This window comes from Neolamprologus multifasciatus, chromosome 15 (assembly GCF_963576455.1).
Source record: "Neolamprologus multifasciatus chromosome 15, fNeoMul1.2, whole genome shotgun sequence".
Classification (NCBI taxonomy): domain Eukaryota; kingdom Metazoa; phylum Chordata; class Actinopteri; order Cichliformes; family Cichlidae; genus Neolamprologus; species Neolamprologus multifasciatus.
In genome coordinates this window covers 11,490,338-11,497,189 of record NC_140453.1, presented here as the reverse complement: position 1 = coordinate 11,497,189, position 6,852 = coordinate 11,490,338, and the positions used below count along the sequence as shown (strand labels likewise).

The following is a 6,852-nucleotide window of genomic DNA, read 5'->3' as shown; positions in this document are numbered from 1 at the left end:
TGATAAAACACCAGCAGTTATTTCCTCCACAGCCTCCCAGGAATTGTTTGACTATGCAGTTTCTGCCATATGTGCATGTGTAATTCAGCCATCTCCCTCTGTCAGTGCAGCTGGTCTGCGTCTGCCTGTACCGCTACTTTTCATATTACTTATGGCCTTTAGTCAAGCCTGCATCATTGTGCGAAATATAGGCAAGAGGGATGATGTTACAGTGCAGGTGGCATGAGTAAGACTGAGGTCACTGCTGAATGGGTTTACAGTGTGAATAGCTTCTCTTTGTGACTTGACATCACTGTGAATACTATAATTTTAGGGTGTATTAGTTTTTGCTTTTCATAGTAAGCATGTTTTGATATATAAAACATATATAGCATAACAGTGATGGACTGGAAAAGTGGCCCTGTTTTGGCTTTGTAATCCGTATAGTTCTTATACTGTGGTAGTGGATGTCGACCAAGTGTGTATGTTTTACATCATGATGTCACTAAGCGGACTGAGGGCTACAGCCAATGATGTAGTGTCACTTGGCACAAGTGACACTACATCGCACTGTCTGTGTGCCAACCATCAATCAGCCAGGAGAAAAGTGAAATGTGTTGAGCTGCGTTAAAAAGCCCTGATTTGTTTTGGTCTGTGTAATAACATTCATTCAGCAGTGGTGTCAGTACATCGTGTACAACGATCTTTTTCATATTTATGGAACAAGACCAAAAAAACTGACTGATGTCAAAGAAACTGACAAAAAGGGACTAAATGGATAATGATAAAGTCAGTGTGGATAAATACTAGGGGTGGGGGGAAAAATCGATACTGTGTAGTATCGTGATATTTTGTTTGCTAATAATGTATCGATACAGGGACAGCAGAAATCGATATTTTGTTACAAAAAAGGTTTTTGTGCTCTGACTTCAGATCAAGAATCCTGACATTCCTTCACTGTCCAAACATGACAGTTTACTTATTTTAATTTAAGACATGTTTTATTTTAATTAAGTTTAAAACTTTTTTATTTAATGTAAAATTCTATTTTGTTTTCATTTACTTTCAAATTCTTCAGTTGCTGAAGGGGCTGCATAGTTTTCATAAACTGCATAGTTCAGAATAGCTATAATTGTGCCAGATGGTTGCATTCAATTCAGTTAATTCACTGTAATACAAACTGTTCAGTTTGTCAACAAAAAAACTGACTGAAATGAGAGAAAGACTGAGTGTGAGACTTTGATATTAGATAAAATGAATATTGATAAAGTTTACCTTTATGTACAGAATCTGAATATCGCAAAATATTTTTAAAAATTGCAATAATATTGTATCGTGCGTTAAGTATCGTGATAATATCGTATTGTGGGATGTATGGTGATTCCCACCTCTAATAAATACAAGGAGAAACCAAAGTACTGTAAGCGAACATAAAGATTATTTGCATTCTTTGTGTTTTATTCAAACCAGCCAAATTTGGTTGAGCATATCAGTAGGTCTTCAGATATTCAGACAGGTGGATGGGCGAAAGTAGGCTACATGGCAACCGTCAAATAAGAGTATAACTTGAGTTTGGTTCTGCTCTTATCTCATCTCATGTGCAATACATCACACTTTCTTTGGCCTCAAATGAGAGATTTGCCAGAGTAACTTCACTTTGGCAAATCTCTTATTAGTAGAGGACGATATGTTTGCTATATACATGTGTGCGCACATGTGTAAAGTGCACACATTACTACTTGCATGTTGTGGTACTGTGTTGTAGTGTTTTATGTCTACAGTTAAATAATTATAAATAATTTTTTCATATTACAGATGAACTTTGTGACTTTAAGCGTTCTTTGCTGCAGCTGCTTGCAGAGAGGCACTCAATCCCTTGTTAGACATTCCTGAATTTATTTTTTGGATTTCACGCAGTCTTTTCTTTTCTCCCCATGAATACAACTGTGGCAGGGTGTAATGACAGACCAATGGCTGCACACAGAGCTTCAGGGGTGATGTCCAAAGTAATCTGCTCCCTGACTAGTACTTGTGACAGTCTTATATTAAAGGCAAATATGTTCAAAGTGACACGTGTATGTATGTTTAATATTATGCTTAGCAATAATAATTATGCTGCGTGCAAGAACGGTAATAGAATTTAAACTAAACTCTGCTTTTCACCTTAATTGTTTTTCAGAAGGTATACGAATGATGCTAATACTCTGTGTAGACTGAGTGGGCATTTATGTAGCACGCCAAATGTCTTTATCGTTGCAAGTAATCTGCAATCTGCTAAAAAATCTCTTCATTTTACAGCCTAATTGCTTTTTGGTCTGCTTGCAGCTTCGTCACAATAGTTTATTCTACAGTCTGTGAAGCAGAAGATTTGCAGGTAGATTCTTTTCCCCCATTTTTTTTTTCTCAAAAATTCAATCAGTCGTATCTTTTTTTTTTTTTTCCTTTTTTTTCTTTTTTTCTTTTTTTTTGTGCCAGTTTTGTCTTTCATCTGGAACAAGATATCTGTGTGTGTGTGTGTGTGTGTGTGTGTGTACGCATGCTTCTGTCTGAATGAGTCCTGGCAAATTTAATTAAAATTTTCCTAATAACCAACACTGAAATCTTTGTTTTAGGCATAAAATGAGTGAAGGAATCAGAAGTCACTACATCGAGCATCAGTTTTATTAGTTGTCACACTGAATACATCTGTAGTATATATTACTATCAAAAGAATTTGTGGGTATGCATACACGTGGTAGTTGTATATACTCAGAGGGTCCTGCACGCTTGATTCTCTGTAGGTATTCTTCAAAGGGCTGTGCATTGCTGAGCTTATCCCTGAAGATTATCGCTATTCTTCCACCCTGTAATTTTTTCTTCTGTAGCTCTGGCTGGTGTAATTCTATGGTTCAGCAATTATTATGAAAGCTGGCTTTGAAAGCTCATTAAATCTATTTTGAAACAAGGTGGAGGCCAGGTATAAATCTCCTGCAAAAATCCAAGTTTCGAGCAGGTTACACATCATATTGAGATGAGAGGATTACAGCTATTATTGTTTAAAGAACATTCCCTGATTATAGCTCGCCCCTGTGTGTGGATACAAAGAGTTCTGATTACTGCTGGCACTGCCGCCTCACTTCCCCAAGAGTCTAAGCATTGACTGGCACAGCAGGGGGTGCAGGAAAGGCGGCAGGCATACACACACACGCACACTCACACACATAGATGTACCAACACAAAGGCAAACATGCAGAGACACATTAAACACATGGTAACATCATGTTTTAATGAAAAGCACAGTCTTTTCTTGAAAAGAATTGCACAGCTATTTTCATAATGTGCATTTAATACAGATTTCACCTATAATAAACACACAGAACAGCTGCAGGCATTTGGATCAGAGTTAATATTGCAATATATTAAATGGTTTTTTTTGTTGTTTTTTTTTATGGATGATAGGCTTTTTTGCATGATTGTGTATAACGCATCATTCATCACTCGGTACACCATCAGAGTTTAATGGTCTTATTTAACAACAAGCGTTCACACACACACATGCTTTTTCCTGTTTGTGTTGCCTGTGGCAACGGTTTGGCAAGGATCAGTGGTGATGTCAGCAGTGATGTACGAGTGTTGGAGTGCGAGGAATGACCTCAGCAGAGGGGAAGTCCCGGGAGACTCATATCAGCTGCAGCCAGTGTTCGCCTTCAGAACTTTCTCACACTACAGTTCTGCCGAACCGACCCCCCCCCCCCCCCCCTCCGAAACCCCTCCTTCTGATCCTTCACAGGCATCACAAATCACCAGCATGCAACATGGCAAAGAGCTCTGACATGCGCACAAGAAAACCCTACTCCCAAAGCCAATGCTGAGAGTACGTAGAAGAGGAATAGGCAAATTAACTGTTACTGCCTAGTGGGGAAAAGCCATTCCTTTGACAATATTTTTTTTCTCCAAAATGTTTCCTTTTTCCTTTTACTGACTCCTTTTGTATCAGTTAGTTTTAAAGTCTTGTAGTGCAGTACGAAGCATGCAGTCTCTCTCCCCAGCTTCTCAAAAGTGCGAATTTTATCTCAGGAAACAATTAATCAGCAGTTGAACTGATAGTTAAAATATGAACTGGCTTGAAATGAGTCACGTCCATATTTATATGCTTTATACATCCTAACACTGTAAAGCCAGACTAATATACAAGCTGGAAAATATTATTAGCAGATAAGTCTTCATATAATAAACTGTATGAACATATTTTGTTTGATCACAACTAAACGGCATTACTTGAAATGGTCTCATTACATCTCATCCGAGTTTCACTCGGACTCTATTGTTTACAATACTCTTAGCGCTGTTAGCACATGCAACAGAGTATGTATCGCAGCGAGCCAAAGGATGTCTTGATGCTAAGATGCTAACTAGCTTGTAAAATGCACTGCAGGAAAACTGGTAAACAATGATCCACAGGCTTTAGCCTTCATAGTATATCTGTGACAGAGCATGTGTATAAATGGGTTCGTCTATCAGAAATATATTGGCCAATATATCAGTACTCCATTTTTTTACTGCTTAAAATTTGTAAGTGGCATTGGTCATATTGCTAATGTGGTTTAAACAGTGACAGTGTATTGTTTCTCTCACTGTACGGTATAAAAACACTTGAAAAAGGTTGGGAGTAAGCTTTGGAAATGTTGAGTTATTGAAGAGAGCAGTTTTCTTTGAGAAATCAGTCTTTCTCTTTTGCTCATTGCCGCATTCTTCTTCTTCGAGATTAATGTGTGAAACTGATAAATGTTGTTTCCATTTATCTGTGATTCACTGCAAAATATCAAAAATTGCACAAGACTTTCTACTTGGCAACTCTGTTTTTGTGATTTTATGTTTATTTAACGTTGGTAACAAGAAAAATATTCCAACTCAAATGTAACTTTTTTTTTTACATGTACAGCAAACATTCGTTGCATGTCTATCCGATCCGTGCTTATGACTCTTGCTAAATTTTAGTGAATTTTGGTAGTGCTGATGTATAAAATAAATACCAGAGAGCATTATTTAGTGTATGCAATGCAGATTTTCCATGCATTTGTGAGTGTTTTGAAAAGATCAGTTTTGTGTGCTGTAATTTAAATAATAATGAAAGCATTTCCTGTAAGTAAACCTAGTAGTTATACTGATGAACCTTATTTTGAGACCTGCACGCATCCCATTGCCTTTTGTAGTGGTAGTAACCTCATCATCTATGCCTATGTTGTGGGCCGTTGTTGGCGTACACATATTGTTATCGGATATTTAAACCCATTACGTCCTCCTGCTTTTAAACACACCAGCTGCATCACTGCGGTGACATCTAGCATGTGAACACAGCTTGCGCCCTCCCTCCAGAGTGGTTTTCTGTCCAGATTGCTGAACTACAGTCCAGGCTTTGCTCTTGATTCAAGCAACAGTCAGTTCATAAATGAATGGTTGCCTCTTCCTAGGACAGCTGTGTTACCAGGCATGAATGGAAAAATGATCACAAGAGTACCAACCGCATTCGTGAACCGCATACTCTGTGTGTGTTTGTGTGTGTGTGTTTTCTAAGCCAAGTACACGGTGCCTGTGCTCATTTGCAGGCACACGTGTGCTCATGAACCTGTTCGTGTGTGAATGAGTTGTGAACTATGAAACATTGAGGGATCAACTGCCACTAATGAATCAATGGGTGAATTGTTTATCGTGTTTGCGTTTGCCTTGATTGATGTGTCATTCGAAGGTGGGTGTGTAATGGCTGTTGAGAGTGTGGCGAGAACAGAGGAAAGTACAGATCAGTACAACCCAGTATCCACAGAAAAATTAGGCACTATTATTTTGAACTTATGATGTGCAGAAACTACAAATATCGTGTACTTGCCCTGTATGCTGTCAAAACAGCCTACCCTTTGGGGTATGGGGCCTTTTGTGGGATCTGGCATAGGACGCTGGCACTGGATGCCTTGGGTCCTGTGGGTTCCGGGTGGGGCTTCTATGGACAGGGCTTGGCCCAACACATCATGCAGATGCTAGTTTAGATTCATATCTACAGTCCGCATCTACATTTTTAGTCCATGTCAGTGCTTTAGGGGACATGCACTGACCTGGTGCTGTAGAGAAAGTACATTTCTCCTTTATTGGCTTCTTTTCACGGGCTCCCTGTTAAATCCAGAATCAAATTTAAAATCCTGCTCCTCACATACAAGGTTTTGAATAATCAGGCCCAATCTTATCTTAATGACCTTATAGTGCCTTTTCACCCCATTAGAGCTCTTCACTTTCAGACTGTGAGCTTATTTGTGGTTTCTAGAGTATTTAAAAGTAGAATGGGAGGTAGAGCCTTTGATTTCCCCCCTGGTTCTTCTTCCCTGACCTAGAAATTCTAAAGCATTATCAGTGCTTTGCCCCAGGGGGAGCTGTTGCTCCTGCTGTGTGTTGTCCTACCCTGGTCCTTCCTACCCCCTGGACCCATGAAACATCCTCTTTTAACCTCCCCGTTTTGTTCTATCCACTTCTCAATCAGTGTTTTCTATTTACGTTCCTATTTAAATCGTTTGCTCTCATCATGGTTTACCAAAAACTTCCCTATTTTCAAGTCACGGACAAAGGCAAACTTTTCCCCACCTTTCTCTTTGCCATTACATCATAGCCCAAACCGAGGCCACAGCTGTAAACATGTTTCCACCACATGTCCATGGGTTTCTAATGCCAGTCATTTGCGTGCATAAACAGACTGAATCAGACGTCTAGCTGAGGTTATGACTGAGCTAAACGTTGGAGAAAATCGAAGCAGACTTTGTTCCAGCTCCAGTTAAAGTAAAGTGCAGTGTTGGGCACTTCTGATTTTATCCTTGGAGAGCTTTTCCTTCTTTTCCTGTTTCTGTGAGTAGA

The 6,852-nt window shown here is 39.1% G+C and overlaps 1 protein-coding gene across 5 annotated transcripts in view; it reads left to right on the top strand.

Annotated features, from left to right (window-relative positions):
• Window positions 1-6,852, top strand: part of sash1a (SAM and SH3 domain containing 1a) — a 163,211-nt gene that overhangs the window by 94,543 nt on the left and 61,816 nt on the right. Inside the window, exon 1 of one of the 5 annotated variants that reach the window (XM_085132877.1) lies at window positions 1,059-6,843. The exons of the other annotated variants lie outside the window; for them this stretch is intronic. The gene's annotated coding sequence lies outside the window, so the exon portion shown is untranslated. Of the gene's footprint in view, window positions 1-1,058; window positions 6,844-6,852 lie in introns of those variants that run through there. 5 annotated transcript variants of the gene reach the window in all.